This window comes from Vulpes vulpes, chromosome X (assembly GCF_048418805.1).
Source record: "Vulpes vulpes isolate BD-2025 chromosome X, VulVul3, whole genome shotgun sequence".
Classification (NCBI taxonomy): Eukaryota; Metazoa; Chordata; class Mammalia; order Carnivora; family Canidae; genus Vulpes; species Vulpes vulpes.
The window spans coordinates 101,819,446-101,841,134 of NC_132796.1; the positions used below are offsets into that span (position 1 = coordinate 101,819,446).

The 21,689-nt window shown below is 40.9% G+C and overlaps 3 pseudogenes; 1 reads left to right on the forward strand and 2 right to left on the reverse strand.

The window, feature by feature from the left end:
* The first annotated feature begins 6,933 nt into the window (after positions 1–6,933).
* On the forward strand, positions 6,934–7,396 carry LOC112907839 (ribonuclease P protein subunit p25-like protein; annotated as a pseudogene).
* Positions 7,397–9,600: 2,204 nt separating this feature from the next.
* On the reverse strand, positions 9,601–10,550 carry LOC112907837 (sulfotransferase 6B1-like; annotated as a pseudogene).
* A 7,852-nt stretch (positions 10,551–18,402) lies between these two features.
* On the reverse strand, positions 18,403–19,109 carry LOC112907841 (prefoldin subunit 1 pseudogene; annotated as a pseudogene).
* Between the last annotated feature and the right edge of the window lie 2,580 nt (positions 19,110–21,689).

Consider the following 21,689-nt stretch of genomic DNA (forward strand, 5'->3'; position numbering starts at 1 on the left):
ATATAAGCATCTCTTCTGATCCAATTCTGTTGCCTGCTTGCTTTATTCTTTGATATAATATAAAAAAATAGATGGGGTCACCTGGCTGGCTCAGTTGGAAGAGCATGGGACTCTTGATCTCAGCATTATCAGTTCAAGCTCCATTCTGGGTGTAGATATTGCTTAAATAAATCTTAAAAAAAATAAAAATAGGGGCACCTGGGTGGCTCAGTGGTTGTGCATCTGTCTTTGGCTCAGGTCATGATCCCGGAGTCCTGGGATCGAGTCCCATATCAGGCTCCCCGCAAGGAGCTTGCTTCTCCGTCTGCCTATGTCTCTCATGAATAAATAAGTAAAATCTTTAAAAAAATAAATAAAATAAAAATAAGGGTACCTGGGTGGCTCAGTCATTTAAGTGTCTGCTTCAGCTCATATCATGATCCCAGGGTTCTGGGATGGAGTCCGGTGTAGGGCTCTCGGCTCAAAGGGGAGTTGGCTTCTCCCTCTCCCTCCTTCCACTTGTGGTCTCTCTCTCTCTCTCACTCATTATCTCTCAAATAAATAAAATCTTTTTTAAAAATAAATAATAAATAAATAAAAATAAAGGCACCCCTGGGTGGTATAGTCAGTTAAGCATCCAACTCTTGGTTTTTTTCTCAAGTCATTATCTCAGGATTGTGAGATCGAGCCCCACATTGGGCTCCCAGCTCAGTGAGGAGTCTGCTAAACTTTCTTTCTCCCTCTCCTTCCAACCCTCCCCACACTTGCTGTCTCTCTCTCTCAAATAAACTAATTAACTAAAAAATAAAAATAGATGAAGGGAAAGAATCCAGAGGATTTCAAAGTTGAGTCCTGAGTGACTGGATGAGTTGTAATGTGGAAAGTTGAGAATGAAGTCTGAGATCAGAAGCAGACACCTAGGGGCAGCCCTGGTGGCTCAGCGGTTTAGCGCCATCTTCAGCCCAGGGCCTGATCCTGGAGACCAGGGATCAAGTCCCACATCAGTCTCCCTGCATGGAGCCTGCTTCTCCCTCTGCTTGTGTCTCTGCCTTTCTCTCTCTCTCTCTCTCTCTCTCTCTCTCTGTGTGTGTGTCTCATGAATAAATAAATAAAATCTTAAAAGAAGAAGACACCTAAGTGAAAAATGAATAGCACACACACAAAGTAGTGCATTTAGAGATATATACTTAAAGCGTTTCATTTTGAAGAATTTGAAAAAATGAGTTTGTAAATTCAAATTTTTATAAGTGAAAGATTGCTACAATATGCCAAAGCAATGTGCTGCATTTTACTTTTAAAAAATAGAGATTTTAAATGTTGAATGCATTTCTATGTAATAACACATTTTGAAGGAAAAGTGTCAGTTCCAAAGTAGTGGTGCACGAAAAAGTGTAAACACCATGTCATTTTAATTATACATTTTGCAAATAAAGCATTGCATTAAAAAAAATCCTGACTTCTCAGTGGAAACAATAGAAGTTAGTACACAATGGTATGGCATTATTATAGTGTGAAAGAAAACGACTGTAAAAGTAGAACTTCATAACCAGTGAAAATATCCTTAAGAAAGGAAGGTGCCATAGATATGTCAGGCAAACCAAATCTGAGTGAATTTATAGTCAGCGAGCCTGCACTAAAGGGAATTCTTTAGGCAAAAGGGAAATAATCCCAGATAGATACTTTAAAAAGGCAGGAAGGAGTGAAGAGCAAAGGACAACTAAATATATAGGCAAAAACAGATTGATTTGATTGTAGAAAACAATAGTAATAATACTTAGTAGCATTTAAAATACATAGAGAAAGAATTAGGGGCACCTGGCTGGCTCAGTAGGTAAAGCATATGACTCTCGATCTCAGGGATGTAAATTCAGGCCCCACACAGGGTGTAGAGATTACTTAAAAATAAAATCTTTTATTTTTTTAAAAAGATTTTATTTATTCATGAGAGACACACAGAGAGAATGAGAGAGAGAGAGGCAGAGACACAGGCAGAGGGAGAAGCAGGCTGCATGCAGGCAGCCTGATGTAGGACTCGATCCCGGGACTCCAGGACCACATCCTGGGCCAAAGGCAGGCACTAAACCACTGAGCCACCCAGGGATCCCCAAAATAAAATATTTTTAAAAAAGAATATATATATATATATATATACTTTGTGTGTGTGCATTTATATATATATACATATATATTATTTTTAAAAAACCAAACTTCTAGAAAGGAACATAAAAGAAGTAAATCAAATGGGGAAAAAAAGGTGGCCATTAAAACCCCAAATATATTTCTAATTTCGTTAAAAGTGAATGGGCTGGTGATGAAAATGTTCTAAAATTAATTGTGGTGATGACTGCACAATTCTGTGACTATGGAAATAAAAGCCACGGAATTGTTATACTTTAAATGGGTGACTCATGTGGTCTGTGAATTACAACTTAATAAAGCTGTTTTTAGGGCAGCCCGGGTGGCTCAGCAGTTTGGTGCCACCTTCAGCCCAGGATGTGGTCCTGGAGACCCGGGATCGAGTCCCACATCGGGCTCCCTGCATGGAGCCTGCTTCTCCCTCTGTCTGTGTCTCTGCCTCTCTTTCTGTGTCTCTCATGAATAAATAAATAAAATCTCTTAAAAAATAAAGCTGTTTTTAAAAAGTGAATGGGCTAAATATACCAATCAGAAGATCACAGTTGTCCTACTGGATAAAAACAAAACCCAACTACATACAGCTTATCAAGGACATATCTTTTTTAAAACATATTATTTATTTATTCATGAGAGACACAGAGAAAGAGGCAGAGACGTAGGCAGAGGGAGAAGCAGGTTCCCTGTGGGGAGCCTGATGTGGGACTTGATCCCAGCACCCTGGGATCATGACCTGAACTGAAGGCAGACGCTCAACCACTGAGCCATCCAGGCATCCCAACAAAGACATACCTTAAATATAAGTTGAAAGTAGGGGCACCTGGATGGCCCAATTGGTTAAGTGGCTGACTTGGTTTTGGCTCAGGTCATGATCTCTGTGTCCTGGGATCGAGCCCCAGCACTCAGCATGGAGTCTGCTTGAGGATTCTCTCCCTCTCCCTTTACTCTTTCTCTCTTTCCTCAAATAAGTAAATAAAACTTTTTAAAAAATTAGTTGAAAGCAAAAGAATGGTGAGGGTGCTTGGCTGTCTCAGTTGGTGGAACAACTCTTGATCTTGGGTTCAAACCCCACATTGGGTGTGGTGATTACTTAAAATTTTACCAAAAAAAGTAAAAGAATGGTTAAAAAATGTATCTTGCAAACACTAAGCGCAAGAAAGCTGACATAGCTGTACTAATAGCAAACAAAGCTTGACTAGAGGTAGAGAAGAATATTTCATAATAATAAAGGAATCAATTGGCTAGGAAAAATATAACAAATTGTATAGCTATATGCATCCACAACCAATATAAAGCAAAAATTGATAAAACTAAAAGGGACAGGGATCCCTGGGTGGCGCAGTGGTTTAGCGCCTGCCTTTGGCCCAGGGCGCGATCCTGGAGACCCAGGATCGAATCCCACATCGGGCTCCCAGTGCATGGAGCCTGCTTCTCCCTCTGCCTGTGTCTCTGCGCCTCTCTCTCTCTCTCTCTCTCTATGACTATCATTAAAAAAAAAAAAAACTAAAAGGAACAAATCCACAACCATGGTAAGAAGTTTGAACACACATTTTTCTTTTTTTATATATATATAATAAATTTATTTTTTATTGGTGTTCAATTCACCAACATACAGAATAACACCCAGTGCTCATCCCGTCAAGTGGCCCCCTCAGTGCCCGTCACCCATTCACCCCCACACCCCGCCCTCCTCCCCTTCCACCACCCCTAGTTCATTTCCCAGAGTTAGGAGTCTTTATGTTCTGTCTCCCTTTCTGATATTTCCCACACATTTCTTCTCCCTTCCCTTATATTCCCTTTCACTATTATTTATATTCCCCAAATGAATGAGACCATATAATGTTTGTCCTTCTCCGATTGACTTACTTCACTCAGCATAATACCCTCCAGTTCTATCCACGTTGAAACAAATGGTGGGTATTTGTCGTTTCTAATGGCTGAGTAATATTCCATTGTATACATAGACCACATCTTCTTTATCCATTCATCTTTCGCTGGACACCGAGGCTCCTTCCACAGTTTGGCTATTGTGGACATTGCTGCTATAAACATCGGGGTGCAGGTGTCCCAGAGTTTCATTGCATCTGTATCTTTGAGGTAAATCCCCAACAGTGCAATTGCTGGGTCATAGGGGAGATCTATTTTTAACTCTTTGAGGAACCTCCACACAGTTTTCCAGAGTGGCTGTACCAGTTCACATTCCCACCAACAGTGTAAGAGGGTTCCCCTTTCTCCACATCCTCTCCAACATTTGTGGTTTCCTGCCTTGTTAATTTTCCCCATTCTCACTGGTGTGAGGTGGTATCTCATTGTGGTTTTGATTTGTATTTCCCTGATGGCAAGTGATGCGGAGCATTTTCTCATGTGCATGTTGGCCATGTCTATGTCTTCCTCGAACACACATCTTTCAAGAGCTGATAGAATAAGGAGACAAAAGATCAGTAAGAGAAGATCTAAATTACACAATGAGTAAATTCTATGTATCTAGGTATCCGATAGCTAGATTATGTTGATATATATATTTTGTATATATACATATGTGTCTATATTACATTACATAAAACTCTCTACCCAATAATAACAGAATACGTATTCTTTTCAAATGCAAATGTAACACCAAAATTGGCCATATACTGAGTAATAAAGGAAGCCTCAACAAATTTCAAATTATTCAAAGCATTCCAAGTGTTCTCTCACTACAGTGAAAGTAAGCTGGACATCCATAACACAGCGATGACCCTGAAATTCTCAACTGCCTAGAAGGTAAGCAACGATAACAAAAAATAATATCAGAAAACAAGGAATAACACTTTAAGCCCAGAAACCTCACAACCTGTGCAAAACGATAAATTGCTAAAGAAACACAACTTACCAATGTGACACAAGAATAAACAGAACAGAGACGCCTGCGTGGCTCAGTGGTTGAGCATCTGCCTTTGGCTCGGGTCGTGATCCTGAGGTTCCGGGATCAAGTCCCACATCAGGCTCCTAGCAGGGAGCCTGCTTCTCCCTCTGCCTGTGTCTCTGCCTCTCGCTGAATAAACAAAAAAAAATTTAAAAAAAGAATAAACAGAACATAGTTCAAAGAATCTGTGATCTATTATAGTAATTGAAGCACCTTATGAAGGATCTTCCCAAAGACAACTCCAAGACCCAGATGGCTGAATCTAAGGAAAAAAAAAAAAAAAGAAAAGAACTCCTCTTCACAAACACATTCAGAGAATAGGAAAATAGCGAAACATCTCTAAATTCCTTTTTTGAGGCCAAAAGAATCTTGTTACCAAAACCTAATAAGGATTATAAGAAAGGAAAATTGCCGGAAACCCTTTCTTGTGAGCATAAATGTGAAATTCCTAAATATAGTATTAGCAAATGAATCAAGAACTATATACAAAGAATAATATGTCAGAAACAAATGACTTTTTTCTAGGAATGTAAAGGCTAATATTCTAAAATCAATAAATATAGTTGCCATATAAATAGAGAAAAAAGGGACGCCTGGGTGGCTCAGTGGTTGAGCGTATGCCTTTGGCCCAAGGCATGATCCTGGAGTCCCGGGATCGAGTCCCACATCAGGCTCCCTGCATGGAGCCTGCTTCTCTCTATGCCTGTGTCTCTGCCTCTCTCTGTGTGTGTCTCTCATGAATAAATAAATAAAATCTTTTAAAAAAATAGAGAAAAAAGTCTTATCATCATCATCTTGATAGATGCAGAAGAAATCTTTAAAAATGTAACATTCAAGGGCGCCTGTGTGGCTCAGCTGGTTAAGCATCTGACTTCAGCATGGTCCTAACGTCCTGGGCTTGAGCCTCGTATGGGATGCCCTGCTCATAGGGGAGCCTGCTTCCCCCTCTCCCTCTGCCTGCTGCTCCCCCTGCTTGTTCTCTCTCTATCTCTCATAGATAGATAGATAGATAGATAGATAGATAGATAGATAAAATATTTTTTAAAATAAATAAAAATCTAACACTTGTATAACATTCAGAGGCACCATCCTGGCTCCAGATCAAGCTTGAGGTGTCCATGGCTGCGGTGATGAGAGCCTGAACCAGCAGGGGGCAGGAGATGCCTATGACCAGCTGGACTTCGGAAGCAGACTGGTGATGGAGAACCACCAAGGCTAACTGGGCAGTGTACTCAACACCATGAGCCCAAGCAGCCCTCTGTGACAAGTCTCTACTCTTGAGTTTCTGAGTGACATGGGTGGGGGCGATGGACACAGGGAATCTCAGGGTGAGGGCTTCTGGATCCTGGAGTGCAGGAAAGGGTCAGTTCTGTCTTTGAGGAGCATTTGGATGAGAACTCTTGGCTCTGTCTCAAGGAGCTTGGAGCGTAGGAGGCTCTGAGGAGAGGAGGCCTGGTCCCTGCCTTGGAGAGTTTGGGATGAGGAGCACTTAGTCTCAATCTTTGAAGTCTGGGCCAAGGGTACAGGTATTGTCCCAGGGTGCCCAAGAGGAGGGAAACTTGGTCCCAGTCCTATGGATCCTGGGATGAGGTTGCTTGGCTCTATCCCAAAGAGCCCTGTGTTTGAGGGATTTGGTCCTGTCTCAGGGACTACAGGGTTGGGGAGGGTTATGGCTCTGTCCAGAAAAAATGGGGGTTTATGCCTCACCACCCCTTCCCACAGTGAGGCAACCATGGCACCTGTCCTGAGAAGCTGGAAGCAAGGGGAAATGGTCCTGTTCCTGGGAAGTCTGGGATGAGGAGCAGGGCAAGGTTGTGAAGAGCCAGGGTTGAGGGATGGCCTGGGGCACACTGCCCAGCATTCATCTGACACATCTCTGCCGTGGGCAGAGGGATTCAAACACGGCAGCGAGCAGAATGGAGCAGTGTCGGAGAGCTGGCTCTGTGGAATTCCCAGCACCTTCTCCAATGCCCCAGGTAGCTCCTGATGTCCTGGAGATGCAGGTGCAAGATGGCAGCCAAATTCGCGGCCTGCCGGGGTCGTGGTATTCTCGGGTTCTGGCGTGCGGTGGGGCTGCACATGGCACCTGCTGTTCTCAGATTCTGCCCGGGCTGGTGGAAGGCTGTCAGCTGTGCTGAGATTGTCAAGTGGCAGGTGCAGACCTGCACCAGCTTACCAAGCTATGCTTCCTGCAGACTGAGGACACCTAGGTGCCAGTCTCCGTGGACACTGGCCTAGATCCCTTGATGGTGCACCCCCATGTGCCTGCAGTGTAGGTACTGCTCAGCCGGGACCCCTGGGCCCCAGCGAGTGAGGCTACCACCCCCAGGGGCACTCACTGGTCTGGGCCCTACCCCTAGCTCCAGCTGTGGTCCCTGACCCTAAAGAAAGGCTTGAAGACCTCCCAAGCAAGCCATTCTCCAAATATGATAGTCTAGGGTGTCTGTGTCTTCTCCGACAAGCTCTGTAACTGTTCAACTGTTCCCCCATGACTTGAATCCACAGAAATGGGTCTGCCTGTCCTGCTACCCATTCTCTCTGGTGTGCCATGAAGAGTGACAGGTGTGAGGTCTCCACTGGGTTCTGGAATGCTTGAGAAGGGCTTGCTCCGCCTTCTACCTACAGTGCCTCTGACAGAGGTCCAGGGAGTGGGTTGGAAATAAATGTTCTGCCCATTTGTCTGAAAAAAAAAAGGCATATATATAATATTCATTCATAATTAGGAAAAATATTTGTAGCAAATTAATAATATGAAGGAACTTTCTTAATCTTATGAAGGACATCTATAAAAAAATAAATATTGGGGAAACTGGGTGGCTCAGTGGTTGAGCACCTGCCTTTGGTTCAGGTCATGATCCCGGGGTCCTGGGATCCAGTCCCACATCAGGCTCCCTGTGAGGAGTCTGCTTCTCTCTCTGCCTATGTCTCTGCCTCTCTCTGTGTGTTTCTCATGAATAAATAAATAAAATCTTTAAAAAAACAAAGGAAAGAAAAATTTCCCCCTGAGATCAGGAATGAGAGAAAAAAAAAATTCTGTTATCATCATTTCTATTCAATATCAAACTTGGAATCCAGTGCAATAACACAGGAAAAAGCAATATGGCAGGAAAGGAAGGAATAAAACCATCATTATTTACAACATGGTTTTGCAAAAAAAAAAAAAAAAATTCCAAAAGAACCTACAGAACATCTGTTATAATTAACAAGCAAATTTAGCAAGCTGCTGGATAGGCATATGTGAAAAAAAAATCAAGTGTACTTCTATAAACCAACATCAAATAAATGGGAAATCAATTTTTTAAGGTGACATTTATAATAGTTTCAAATAATATCAATTGATAGGAATAAATCCAAATAAAGATGCCCAAGAGCTTTATACTGGAAACTACATAAAACTACAAAAAAAGACATAAAAATAGAAAAATATACCATCATTATGGATTACTAGACTCAATATGATAAAGATATCAATGCTCTCCAAATTGATCTGTAAACTCAATGCAATAGCAATCAAGATCCCAATAGGTTGTATTTTTCCATTAGGAAATTGACACACTGATTATAATATTTATATAGAGATGCAAATGGTCAAAAATAGCCAAAATAGGGGCACCTGGGTGGCTCATTCAGTTAAGCATCTGCCTTTGGCTCAGGTCCTGATCTCAGGGCCCTGGCTGGGATCAAGCCCCACATCAGGCTCCCTGCTCAGTGGGGAGCCTGCTTCTCCCTCTCTTGTTCTCCCTGCTTGTACTCTCTCTCTGTCAAATAAATAAAAATCTTTAAAAAAAATAGCCAAGATGTATTGTGGATCTAAATGAGAATGATAGATCAACAAAAGACCCGCAAGAAAGCAAAGGAGAATATGTTTATGACTTTTACAAAAGCAATGATTTCTTTAAAAAGACCAAAAGGCACAAACCATAAAAGAAAAAGTTGATTAACTGGACTACATTACATTTAAGAAATTCTGTGGAGAGACAGTATTAAAACAGTAAAAAGCAAGGCACAGAGAAGGAAACAATAGTTATATATTCTATAACTGACAAAGGGATTACTTTTATCCAAAATATATAAGAAATTCGGGGCAGCCCTGATGGCCCTGTGGTTTGGCGCCGCCTTCAGCCTGTGATCCTGAAGACCCAGGATCGAGTCCCACGTCGGGCTCCCTGCATGGAGCCTGCTTCTCCCTCTGCCTGTGTCTCTGCCTCTGTGTGTGTGTGTGTGTGTGTGTGTGTGTGTCTGTCATGAATAAATAATTAAAAACTTATATATATATATATATATATAAGAAATTCCTACAATTAAGTAAAAGGCAGAAAATTCCAGAAAAGTGGGTAAAACACTTGAACAGGCATTTTTCTTTTAGCACCATGTTAGCTACATTCCACAGATTTTGATATATTGTATTATCGTTTCAACTCATTCCAAATATTTTCTTTTTCTAATGTCATTATTATTAAAATCACATTATTTGTATATAAATGTTACTGAATTATCATTATTATTTTATCAACATATTTTGTTATTTATACTTAATAATTATTCAGAAAAATGAAATACGCACGCCTACTGAATGGCCAGAATCAAGCTTGGCAATAGGATTCGTACTTCAGCTTTGCTCCTAGGGAAATGCCTGTTAAGCACGCTTTGAATTTTGCATCCATTTCCTGGTTCTGAGTTTCACTGAACAAAATTTTCCAATCGCCAACTTCACCTTTGCGGAATACAAAAGGGCCAACAGCACCATGTTGGAATAAAAAGGGGCCAACGGCACCAATAATAAACCTTGCGTTCCCTGGGACTTTGCTCGCATTGCTTGGAAGGTAGTCTGGGCTGTGATGGTTTGAATCTGCTCCCCAGTTAAAGAGAATCCAAGGAACTCAGCAATTTGTTGTATTCCAGCAGCCAGGTTTTTTTTTCAGGTCTTCATATAATAGGAACTTAATATTTTCATCATCAAGGTGTTCCAATTAATGGTGAAATCAATGTAGCTTCCCCAAGAAACTTGTCCTTTCATGAACTGTCTGAAGAATTCACCCCAAGAGCCACAGCTTGGAATATCAGGGATATCATTGTGGAAATGAAAAAAAGATACTGCTGCATCTTTAGGGTTTTGAAATATCACCAATATCTTAGCTTTATTCTTGAATATGGACCCAGGTAATTTGTCATAATGGAGGTGAGTTGTCAAAATCCTTGGCGATGGGAACTGTTTCATTCTCTGGTATTTTTCTGGGTCCTCACATTCAAGAATTGGGAATTCTGGATATTCATACTTTTTTTTAGATTCAGCAAATATTAATTCACTAATGATGTGGAGAATCCAATTTGAACCACACTTTGGATAAGATGCAAGTACTATGTCATCACTTATGACTTCAAAGGTGTCCAAGGCATTGAAAGTTTCTGAGGTACACATGGTGATTGGGTATGGAATCCCATGATAAGTGAAAAACAAGCGAGAAAGTGCAGTTTCTTTTGATTTTTCCAAAGCTTCATCAATATAGTCAATAAATTTGGACTTATTGGCCATGCTGGCTGCCCACTGATGAACCTGTTCTGTCCCAAATATTTCCTAATTTACCATTGGGTTTCTGCTTGACCCATGGATTAAACAGAAATCTGTTGCTGAATTTCTAAGACCTTGGAAGTTTGCACTGTTGCCATTATCTATCTGGAATTGATTTCTAGCTTAATTCCATTTGGTCAGAAAAATTTTCATCTGTTTTAACATGACCCAAGATTTAGTCTAGCAGGCCCACTTTATTTATAAATTCATAAAAATTTTTAAAGATTTTTTTTTTATTTTTTTAAGATTTTATTTTTAAGTAATCTCTACACACAATATGGGGCTTAAACTCACAACACCGAGATCAGGAGTCACATACTCCACCAAGTGAGCCAGCCAAGCGATCCTTTTTATTTTAATGATTTTTTTAAGTTTCTTTTCTTTCTTTCTTTCTTTCTTTCTTTTTTTTTTTTTTTTTTTTTAGTAATCTCTACACCCTACCTGGGGCTGAAATTCATGACCCCGAAATCAGGAATCATATGCTCTACTGATCAAGCCAGCCAGGTGCCCCTAATAGGCTCACTTTACCAGAAAAAAAAAAAAAAAAAGAAAGAAAAAATATATATTTATTTATTCACTTTCCCAGAAATATTTTTTTTAAAGATTTTATTTATTTATTCATGAGAGACAGAGAGAGAGAGAGAGAGGCAGAGACACAGGCAGAGGGAGAAGCAGGCTCCATGCAGGGAGCCCAATGTGGGACTCGATCCTGGGTCTCCAGGATCACGCCCTGGGCTGAAGGTGGCACTAAACCGCTGAGCCACTGGGGCTGCCCACTTTACTGGAAATATTAAAGAGAATTCTTTGGGGTGAAAGCAAGTGACCCCAGATGGTAACTGGAATCTACATGAACAAGCAAAGAGCACCAGTAAAGGTAATTATGTAACTATAAAAGCCTGTACAAATCTATATTTTATCTCCTTTCTCCTCCTAATTTAAAAAGTAAATATTTGAAAAAAATAAAAAAATAAAAAGTAAATATTTGAAGCAATGTGTGTATAATTGTATCATTGTGCCTATAACCTCTAAAAATGTAACATATTTGCCAACAAGAGCACAAAAGAGGTGGGGGGCGGGGAAAGCAAGTTGTATTGGTTTAAAGAAATGGTACCAAATGGTTACTCAAATCCACAGGAAAAAATGAAGACAACTATAAATGGCAAATAAAAAAGCAAATACAATAAACTCCAAATATATACTTGGCGTCTTCTTTCATTAGATTATCTTCTGGATGTAGGGATCCCTGGGTGACTCAGTGGTTTAGCGCCTGCCTTCGGCCCAGGCCGTGATCCTGGAGTCCTAGGATCGAGTCCCATATCGGGCTCCCTGCATGGAGCCTGCTTCTCTCTCTGCCTGTGTTTCTGCCTCTCTCTCTCTCTCTCTGTCTCTTGTGAATAAATAAATAAAATCTTAAAAAAAAATCTTTAAAAAAAAAAGAAAACTACTCACAGAGAAAGGCTCAGGATCAAAAAGTTTCACTGGTGAGTTCCACAAAAACATTTTTGAAAGAAATAATAGCAATTTTCACAAACTTTTCCAAAAATTAGAAGAGGGAACACTTCCTAACTCCTATTATGAGGACAGTAGTCCTCTGACACCAAATTCAGACAAAAACATAGCAAGTAAATAAAACTAAAGATCAATAACTCTTATGAAACTAGAAACAAGAGGTGCCCGGGTGGCTCAGTCAGTTGACTCTCTGACTCTTGATTTCAACTCAGGGTTCTGGGATCAGGCCCTGCATGGGGCTCTGCATTCAGTGGGGAGTCAGCTTAAGGGTTTCTCTCCCTGGCTCTCTGCCCCTTCCCCTGCACTCTCTCTTTCTCTCTTTCTCACATGGATGAAAAAATCTTAAAAAAAAAAAAAACAAAAAAAAAACACTAGAGTGATCCCTGGGTGGCTTAGCAGTTTAGCACCTGCCTTTGGCCCAGGGTGTGATCCTGGAGTCCCAGAATCGAGTTCCACATCAGGCTCCCTGCATGGAGCCTGCTTTTCCCTCTGCCTGTGTCTCTGCCCCTCTGTGTGTGTGTGTGTGTCTCTCATGAATAAATAAATAAAATCTTAAAAAAAAAAAACACTAGAAACAAAAACCCTTAACAAAATACCGACAAACCAAATACAGCAACATATAAAAAGGATTATACACCATGATCAAGTTGGATTCATCCCAGGGTTACAAGGTTGGGCTGAAGGTGGCACTAAACCGCTGAGCCACTGGGGCTGCCCCAGATGTTCAACATTTTTAAAAATTGAAACATATTTGGCATGCAACATTGTATAAATTTAAGATGTATAACATGTTGATGTGATATGTTCATATACTGTAATATGATTGCCATTATAGCCATAGTTGGCATTTCTGTCTCCTCACATAATTATCATTTTCTTTTTGTGGTGGGAATAGTTAAGATCTGGTCTGCTTAGTAGATCTGACAATTATTTAAAAAAAAAACCTGACAATTATAATACAATATTGCTGTCTGTATTAACTATACTCTGCATTAGATCTCTAGGACTGATTTATTTATTTATTATTTATTTATTTATTAAATATTTTATTTATTTATTCATGAGAGACACACAGAGAGAGAGAGAGAGAGAGAGAGGCAGAGACATAGGCAGAGAGATAAGCAGGCTCCATGCAGGGAGCCCGATGTGGGACTCCATCCCAGGACTCCAGAATCATGCCCTGAGCTGAAGGCAGACCCTCAACCGCTGAGCCCCCCAGGTGTCCCTCTAGGAGTTATTTAGCTACTAGTTGCAAGTTTTCGCCCTCAGGGCAGCCCTGGTGGCTCAGTGGTTTAGCGCTGCTTTCAGCCCAGGGCATGATCCTGGAGACCTGGGATCAAGTCTCAACATCGGTTTCCCTGCATGGAGCCTGCTTCTCCTTGTGTCTGTGCCTTTCTTTCTGTGTCTCTCATGAATAAATAAATAAAATCTTAAAAAAAAAAGTTTCACCCTCAGACCATACCTCTTTTATTAAACATCCTATGGACTTCTCTAACAAAGGTCTTGGCAAGAAAAAAATAAAAGGCATGTAGACTGGAAATGAAGAAGTAAATAAAACTTAACTCTATTTGCAGATAACATGATCTTGTATATATCAAATCTTAAGGAATACCCTAGAAATCTACTAGCACTAATAAATGAGTTCAACAAGGTTGTGGGTACAGGATCAAAGTACAAAAATCATCTATATTTCTATATACTAACAATGAACACATCAAAATGAAATTAAACAACTCCATTTACAATAGCATCCAGAAAAAAAATACTTTGGAATAAACTTAATAGAAGTGCTGACCTGTACACCAAAAACCCAGCAAATATTGTGGAAAGAAATTAAAAATCTAAAACAGGGATCCCTGGGTGGCGCAGCAGTTTGGTGCCTGCCTTTGGCCCAGGGCGCGATCCTGGAGACCCGGGATCGAATCCCACATCGGGCTCCCGGTGCATGGAGCCTGCTTCTCCCTCTGCCTATGTCTCTGCCTCTCTCTCTCTCTCTCTCTCTCTCTCTCTCTCTCTCTCTCTCTCTGTGACTATCATAAATAAATAAAAAAATAAAATAAATAAATAAAAATCTAAAACATTAGAAATCATCCCATATTCATAGATCAGAAGACTCAGTATTTTTAAGATGGCAATACTCCCGAAATCAATGTACAAATTCAGTAAGGATTCAACAATCCTCTATCAAAACTTCAGCTGGCTTTGTTGAAGGATTTTATAAGCTGATCCTAAAGTCCATCTGTAAATTCAGAGGACCTAGAATAACCCAAAAAACCTTGAAAAAGGGGAATCAGAGTTGGAGGATTCACGTTTCCTAATTTCAAGACTTACTACAAAGTTGTAATAATCAAGAGAATGTGGTACCGGCATAAGGATAAACACACAGAGCAATAGAGGAGCATCTGAAATAAACTCATATTTGTGGTGAATTGATTTGCAACAAGAGTGCCAAGACAATTCAGTGGGGGAAAGAATGCTGTTTTCAAAAAAATGGTGCTGGGACAACTGAAAACCTACATGCAAAATGGTACATCTGGACCCCTACCTTCCACCACATGCAAAATTTGATTCAAAATTGATTAGAGACTTGGGCACCTGAGTGGCTCAGTTAAGTTAGGCCTCTGCCTTGGGCTCAGGTCATGATCCAAGTCCTGGGATCCAGCCCCTTGTAGGGCTCCCTCCTCAGTGGGGAGTCTGCTTTACCCTCTCCCTCTGCCCCTCTCCTGGCTTGTGCTCTCTCTCTCAGATAAATAAATAAAATCTTTCAAAAATTGATTAAAGACTTAAATGTAAGAGCTAAAATATCCTCTGAACTTAACAAAAGTGTTGATCATGGAAAACACAGGTTTTACTAAGTAAAAACATCAGGTTTTTAGGTTTGTAGGAATTAGTTTCCAGTTCCCCAAAAATATACATTCACTTTGTATCTTCAAGCTGCTTTTGGTAGACCAGCTCTTTGCCAAACAGGTCCTTTGCATCTATGAACTCATTGTAGAGGCTATTCATGTCTAAAATGTCCATAATTTTTTTTAAGTAGGCTCCACACCCACCACGGGGCTTGAACTCATGACCCTGAGATTGAGAGTCAAATACTCTACCTGCCTGAGCCAGCCAGGTACCCCAAAAATATCCATAAGTTTTGGACACCATAAAGCATATTGGATGTCATCATAAGTTAACCCTCTTTTTCTCTGGGAGAATGGTTTTAAAGCACAGCGTAACTTGAAATTGCGAAATCAAAATTGGATTCCAAATAAGTTAAAGTTTTCGTAAGAAATTGAGAAAGTCCTGTTTAATTTGACTGCCCTTTTCTTTCTTTCTTTTTTTTTTTTTTAAGATTTTATTTATTCATTCATGAGAGATACACACAGAGAGAGGCAGAGACACAGGCAGAGGGAGAAGCAGGCTCCATACAGGGAGCCTGACGTGACTGCCCTTTTCTGGTGACATTTTATTTTGATTTCTAAAGTCTTCTGATTTCTACAGTTTACATTGGCACCGTATGCTGAATATGTAGATAAATGAGCAAAATTATACAAGATATCAACGACCTTTTGTTTTATGTTTTCTGCAGTTTCATTACAATCTTCATAGAAATCAAGAAAATGATTTAAAATTGTTTTTCAAATCAAAGTATCTAAGAGCCAGGAGGGACATTTTTAGTTGCTGTGATTTTACCCATCCGTTGATACACTGTAGAAAGCGTAATCCTTGGTCAGATCCGACACAATCAGCTCCACACTGCTAACGGCCAACCCATCTTGTAGCAAAATTCCCTCTTTGGTTCATCTACAGGACATTTTAGCTGTGACCTCCGAATCAGGAAATGTAACTTCATTCAAAGAGCAATCAAGAGAGTGACGCAATAATGGGTGTTTGTTGCTGTAGTATGCCAAGCGAAATCAGTGGCCACCAATTTTGACTGAACTTTAGTGTCTTTTTGGAAAACTGAAAACTTTTGGTTGATTTGTAAGGCCTTTCTGTCTCATCCAGCACTTCTAAGATTCAGTCTCTGAATGAGCTTTCACATTCCCTTCTCTACCATGCCCAGTCCCGAATTCTTTTCAGCTTATTTTTCAGAAAGCTGTGTTTTGGTTGTTTACCTCTCTAATCCAGTCGCATGTGTTCTTCCATCTGTCATCAAAATAACAGTCATTTAGCTTTCTTTTTTGATGATTTCTGGGTCAGGCTGGTTGGTATTGTGATGGTTTTCAGTCTTTATATCTGAACACTTAGAATATGCATACAGTATTTATAATATTAAAACTTTAAGGGCAGCCCGGGTAGCTCAGCGGTTTAGTGCCGCCTTCAGCCCCGCCTGTGATCCTGGAGACCCGGGATCGAGTCCCATGTCGGGCTTCCTGCATGGAGCCTGCTTCTCCCTCTGCTTGTGCCTCTGCCTCTCTCTGCATCTCTTTGTGTCTCTCATGGATAAATAAATAAAATCTTAAAAAAAATTTTTTTTAATCTAAAAAAAAATTAAGTAGCATTATCTCCATACAAATCACAAGAGTTAATCCATAGGCATCCCTCCAAGGGAGCAACAATGGATGCTCCGTTACTGGGAACTGCAAATCATGGTTGCCAACATCAGTGGTCAGGGTTGAAAATGGTGACGGAGGCTGTGGATAGGCAAGTCTATGCCATATCTATTTCACAGTAAAAAAGAGTGTTGCTTTCAACTCCCATTTCTGGAGCCATGGCTTGGGTTTGGTGCCTTTTCCCCAAACATGAGCAACCATTGCTGAAAATGGAATTTTCACATCCTGGGTAGAGTTTCCTGGGATGCAGGAATCTCGGTGCTGAAATAGGGACAGTACCAAGGAAATTGGGATGATTGGTCACTATGTTATACCTTTGGTAACTTTCCAGAGTTCTGAAAGGGTTGTTTTTGATAGTTTTGTTCAGCTTTCTAGTGGTTTTAGGGAGAAGATTTGTTACCCTCTTTCATTTATCATGCAGGAAGTAAATGGCCCACCCTGTGTATTTCATCTATTATTTTTAGTGTGTCCTTTTCTCACTAAAATGTAAACTCCGTGGCATTAGGGATTTTTGTCTGTTTTCTTTACTGCCATATCCCCTGTGCTTGGCACATTGTGGGTAAACATTTCTACAGCAAACATCTTGATGAAGAAATGAATTCATGACACTTGCAGGAGTGTGGAGACTAGATTGGAGGAGGGAAAATTGAATCAGATAGGAGAGTCAGTAAGCTAGCAGAGTGGTCCAGATTAGAGCTGGTAGAGATGGTGGAGATAAGGAAACAGTGGACTGGTTTCAGAGATGATTAGGAGACAAAATTGCAATCATTAATGATAAAGTGGAGATTAGCGGGAGTGGGGGCAGGGAGCAGAATGGAAGGTGGTACCAAGGATGATTCCTTGAACTGGGTGAATAGAGGTGCCGTTCAGTGAGTTAGCCAACAGTGGACCAGTACCAGGTCTATAGGGAGATCATGAGTTCTCTTTCAGACATAGTGAGTTTGAGATGCCTTTGAGATGACTAAGCAATTTCAAATAGGCAATTGGCTATATGGTCCTAGAATTCAGAGGAGAAATGCTGGCTAGAGAGATAGATGAGTGTGTTACTACGACAGTGGGTGGTAAATAAAGTGATGGGTGTAGCTGATTGCAAGGGAGTATGAGGATAGGGCTAAGATCAAGTTGCAGTTATACTCCATTGCACTCAAGTTTTCATTGGGATTAATGAAATTACTTGATTGGCAACCGGCACCTGAGTTAGGATTTCAAATTATAAACGTTTTAAAGATTTTGAAATGCAAAAATTTGAAGAGATTTCCAGGTTTTCTACTACTTTTCTCTTAGGTCCTACTTTTAGAGATGATATATGTTTCGTGGCAGTGTTTGGTGTCCGTTGGTTATATTTTTGTTTTTGTTTTTAATTCTGGTAAGGGTGACTATGGAGGATGACGGTTCTAACCTTGAAAGTCTTTATCAAGCCCTATGACCTTAGCACTGTGCTAGGTGCTATGGAGAAGAAACGTCAACTGTGCTTATTCTTTTTTTTTTTTTTTTTTGGATGTGCTGCTGCTTTATTACTGCATTTTCTTGAACATTTGCAACAAGCCACCAAGGTTACTTAAATTCAGCTATCCCCCCTGGTCTTCCTTCTTATTTGCATGGAGGCTCAGAGGTGAGGGATTTTACTCAAAGGAACAGAAAGGGACAAAATCAGCAGCAAAGTCTTAAATAAAGAGGTCAGGGAGGAGTTGAGGTTGAAAGCCTCTACCTCTCTGGCCCTTGGTTCTCATCCTTCAGCTCAAGAAAGGCAGACTTCGTAGAGTGGCTGGGGGAACACATGCCTTTTATTGGTCTAAGGAGCATAACTAGTTCATAGGCTTGGGCAGAGCTCCCCTATCTGTATGGCTCCCATCTCCCTCTCCTGGGAGTTTGTGACTCACCCCCAGGGAGAAAAGTATTCTGGACAGGGGTGGCAGACAGAGCCAGGATAAAAAATACAGAACTGGGGTCTGAAAGGGTATCATGGTGAAGTAGAAAACACAGGGTTATGAGATCATCCAAATAAAAAGTCCACCCGGGCAGAAGAGAAGTTTCTCCACGTGGGCCCCCCACCTGCCCTTGCCAGGAATGGGAGGGGGCAGGAAGCTTCGGCTGGAGATTTCCTATTGTGCCCTTCGTGCCATCAGCATCTCCCGGATGTTGTCCTCAGCTTCCTTCACACTCCGCTCCAGGTAGGATTTTTTCTGTTCTAGTTCTTTAATTTTTTCTTCTGCTATTTTCTGTTTCTCTAACAGCTGACTGTGAATTACCTCCTTGGACTGAAGAATAAACATTCTTCCTACACCTTCATACATGTTAGTCTCATCTACCAAAGTCATAATCTCTGTATCTGTAAGATGTGCGTGCTTTTTCGTTCTGTTTAGCTGTTCAATCTGTATGTCTGCAAGCTTCACCTTCTGTTGAGTGTCAATAACTGGCTTGAAGTTCTGTGAAGGCCTTCTTCAACTCCAGATCCACGGGAGCCGCCATCTTGGTTCACCAACTGTGCTTATTCTTAAGGAATTTTCAAACTATTGGCGGGAAGAATTGCATATTAAAATTGGAAGAGATCTTAAAGGTCATCTAGTCTGATTCTGTCATGTTTTTCAGAATATAAAAGAGTGTTCCAGAAAGATGAAGTGATTTTTCAAGTTCAAAATGAAGTGATAGATGTCTGATTACAAGCCAGGCCTCCTGATTTTTCACCTAATAAAGTACACTACTCTTTTTCACTAAAGTGTTCATTGAGGGCAGCACCGGTGGCGCAGTGGTTTGGCACCCCCTGCAGCCTGGGGTGTGATCCTGGAGACCCGGGATCGAGTCCCACATCGGGCTCCCTGCATGGAGCCTGCTTCTCCCTCTGCCTGTGTCTCTGCCTCTCCCTCTGTGTCTATGAATAAATAAATGAAATCTTAAAAAAAAAAAGTGTTCATTGAGGCAATGAATATTAGCTGAGTGCCTACTATGTGAAGGTACTGTTCTAGGCCCTTATGATAAATCATGCTCCCTTTTCATCTGCACTTGCCCCTGGTGATTAATAGTAGGATTCCCAGTGCCCTGGGTGTTCAATAAGCAGAGTTGACTGATAATTGGCGTGGCTTACAGATGTATCATCCACTTTTAATTCGTAATCTTTCCTTCTCAGGTACCTGGGTGACTCAGTGGTTGAGCGTCTGCCTTTGGCTCAGGTTGTGATCCTGGGGTCCTAGGATTGAGTCCCACATCAGGCTCCCTGCAGGTAGCCTGTTTTTCCCTCTGCCTGTATCTTTGCCTCTCTGTGTGTGTCTCTCGTAAATAAACAAATAAAATCTTTTAAAAAAAATAATCTTTCCTCCTCAATGCTTGAGGGAAGGGGAAAGAAGTGGTGCATTAACATATGAAGCAAGGAGAGAAAAATATACGATACATAATATAATCAATTGCTGAATTGTATTGCATGACTCTCGGTGCAACAGAGTTATAGGTGCAAAGGCCCAGAGTACAAGACAACAGTCTCAGACAGGAAAAAGTCTTCCAGCAGTAGTAACCACTGACTCCCTGACAAGGCTCCTTGAGAAAGTTCAGCAGATGTTTATTGGACAGGCACTGTGCTAGGTGCCTGGGGTATAAAAAAGAATAAAACATGGTCTCTTCTCCCAAAGAGCTCACTCTCTCGTAGGAGAGACAGAAGTACATATAATTTCAACATGATATGGCAAGGGATGAGCCAGAGGTCTGGCCAGGTTGCTATGGCAGTGCTGGAGGTGAGCTTTACCCAGTCAAAGGGTGAGAAAAGCTTCTAGAAAGCTAAGGGCCGATACCTGAATGGCATCCTGAAGGCTGCTGTGTCCTAGCTAGTCCAAAAGAAGTCATAAAGGAGCTTTGGGACCCAAGAACAGCACGGATAAAGCAACAGAAGGTGGACCTAGATGGTGTTATGCTGAATGAAATAAGTCAGAGAAAGACAAGTATCATATGATTTCACTTATATGTGGAATTTAAAAAACAGACCAAATAAAGCAAAAACAGACCCATAAATACAGAGAACAAAGTGATGATTGCCAGGGGGAAGGGAGGTGGAGATTGGGCAACATGGGAAGGGGAGTGGGACATACAGTCTTCCTGTTAGGGAATGAGTAAGTCACAGGGATGGAAGGTGCAACATAGGGAATGTAGTCCGTGGCACTGTAATAGGGCTCCAGGGGGACAGATGGTCGCTAAGCTAGTGCTGAGCACAGCATAATGTATAGACTTGTCCAATCACCATGTCGTACACCTGAATCTAATACAACATTGTGTGTCAACTAGACTTCAGTGAAAAGAAAGAAAGAGAGACAAGCTTATTTAAATAATAAAAAAGAAACACAGGCCTTTTGTCTCTCTATTCCACCTCTCAGAAAAACTGGAGATCACATTAGCTACTCTTAAGTGGTACAAGATAAAAAGTACTCCATATTACCACCCATAAAGCTAGCTCTTATAGTTAATATGTATTGAACTCTGTGGGCCAGGAACTGTGCTAAGTGTGGTATGTGGAGTGTCTCATGCAATCCTCAAAAAAAAAAAAAAAAAATCCTTGAGAAAGAAAGGTACTTCCTTTCAATCTCGGTTTACAGATGAGGAAATCAAGGCATTAAGAAGTTAATCTGAAATCAGGATTTGTGCCCAGGCCATTCGGGGTTTTGCCTTCCAGTATAGTTTCGTCTCATTGTGAATATCAGCTCCCTCAAATCTTATTCATATATAATTCTTTTGAGTTTTTAGACTCATTATTATACTATTGGAGATTAGGGTAGACCTTTCTGGGTTTGTTAATTAGCCAATAGCCAAAGAAGGACCAAAAGGAACAAAGATGCTTGAGATCACCCAGGACCCAATGGCAAAGCTAGTTAGAAGCAACTGTCTTCTCTAAGATACGCGTCTAGGAATGATATCAATCAGGAGGAAGTCTCTCAGGCACTCGGATGTAACTGATAAAATGCCCAGGGGGTAAGCATTTGTTTTTGTTTTCCGCTTGAAGGCTGTGGGTTAGTGGTTCTCAGACTTTTGAGTGTACTGCAGTCTTACCTGGGGAGCTTGTTAAAAATATAGTTGC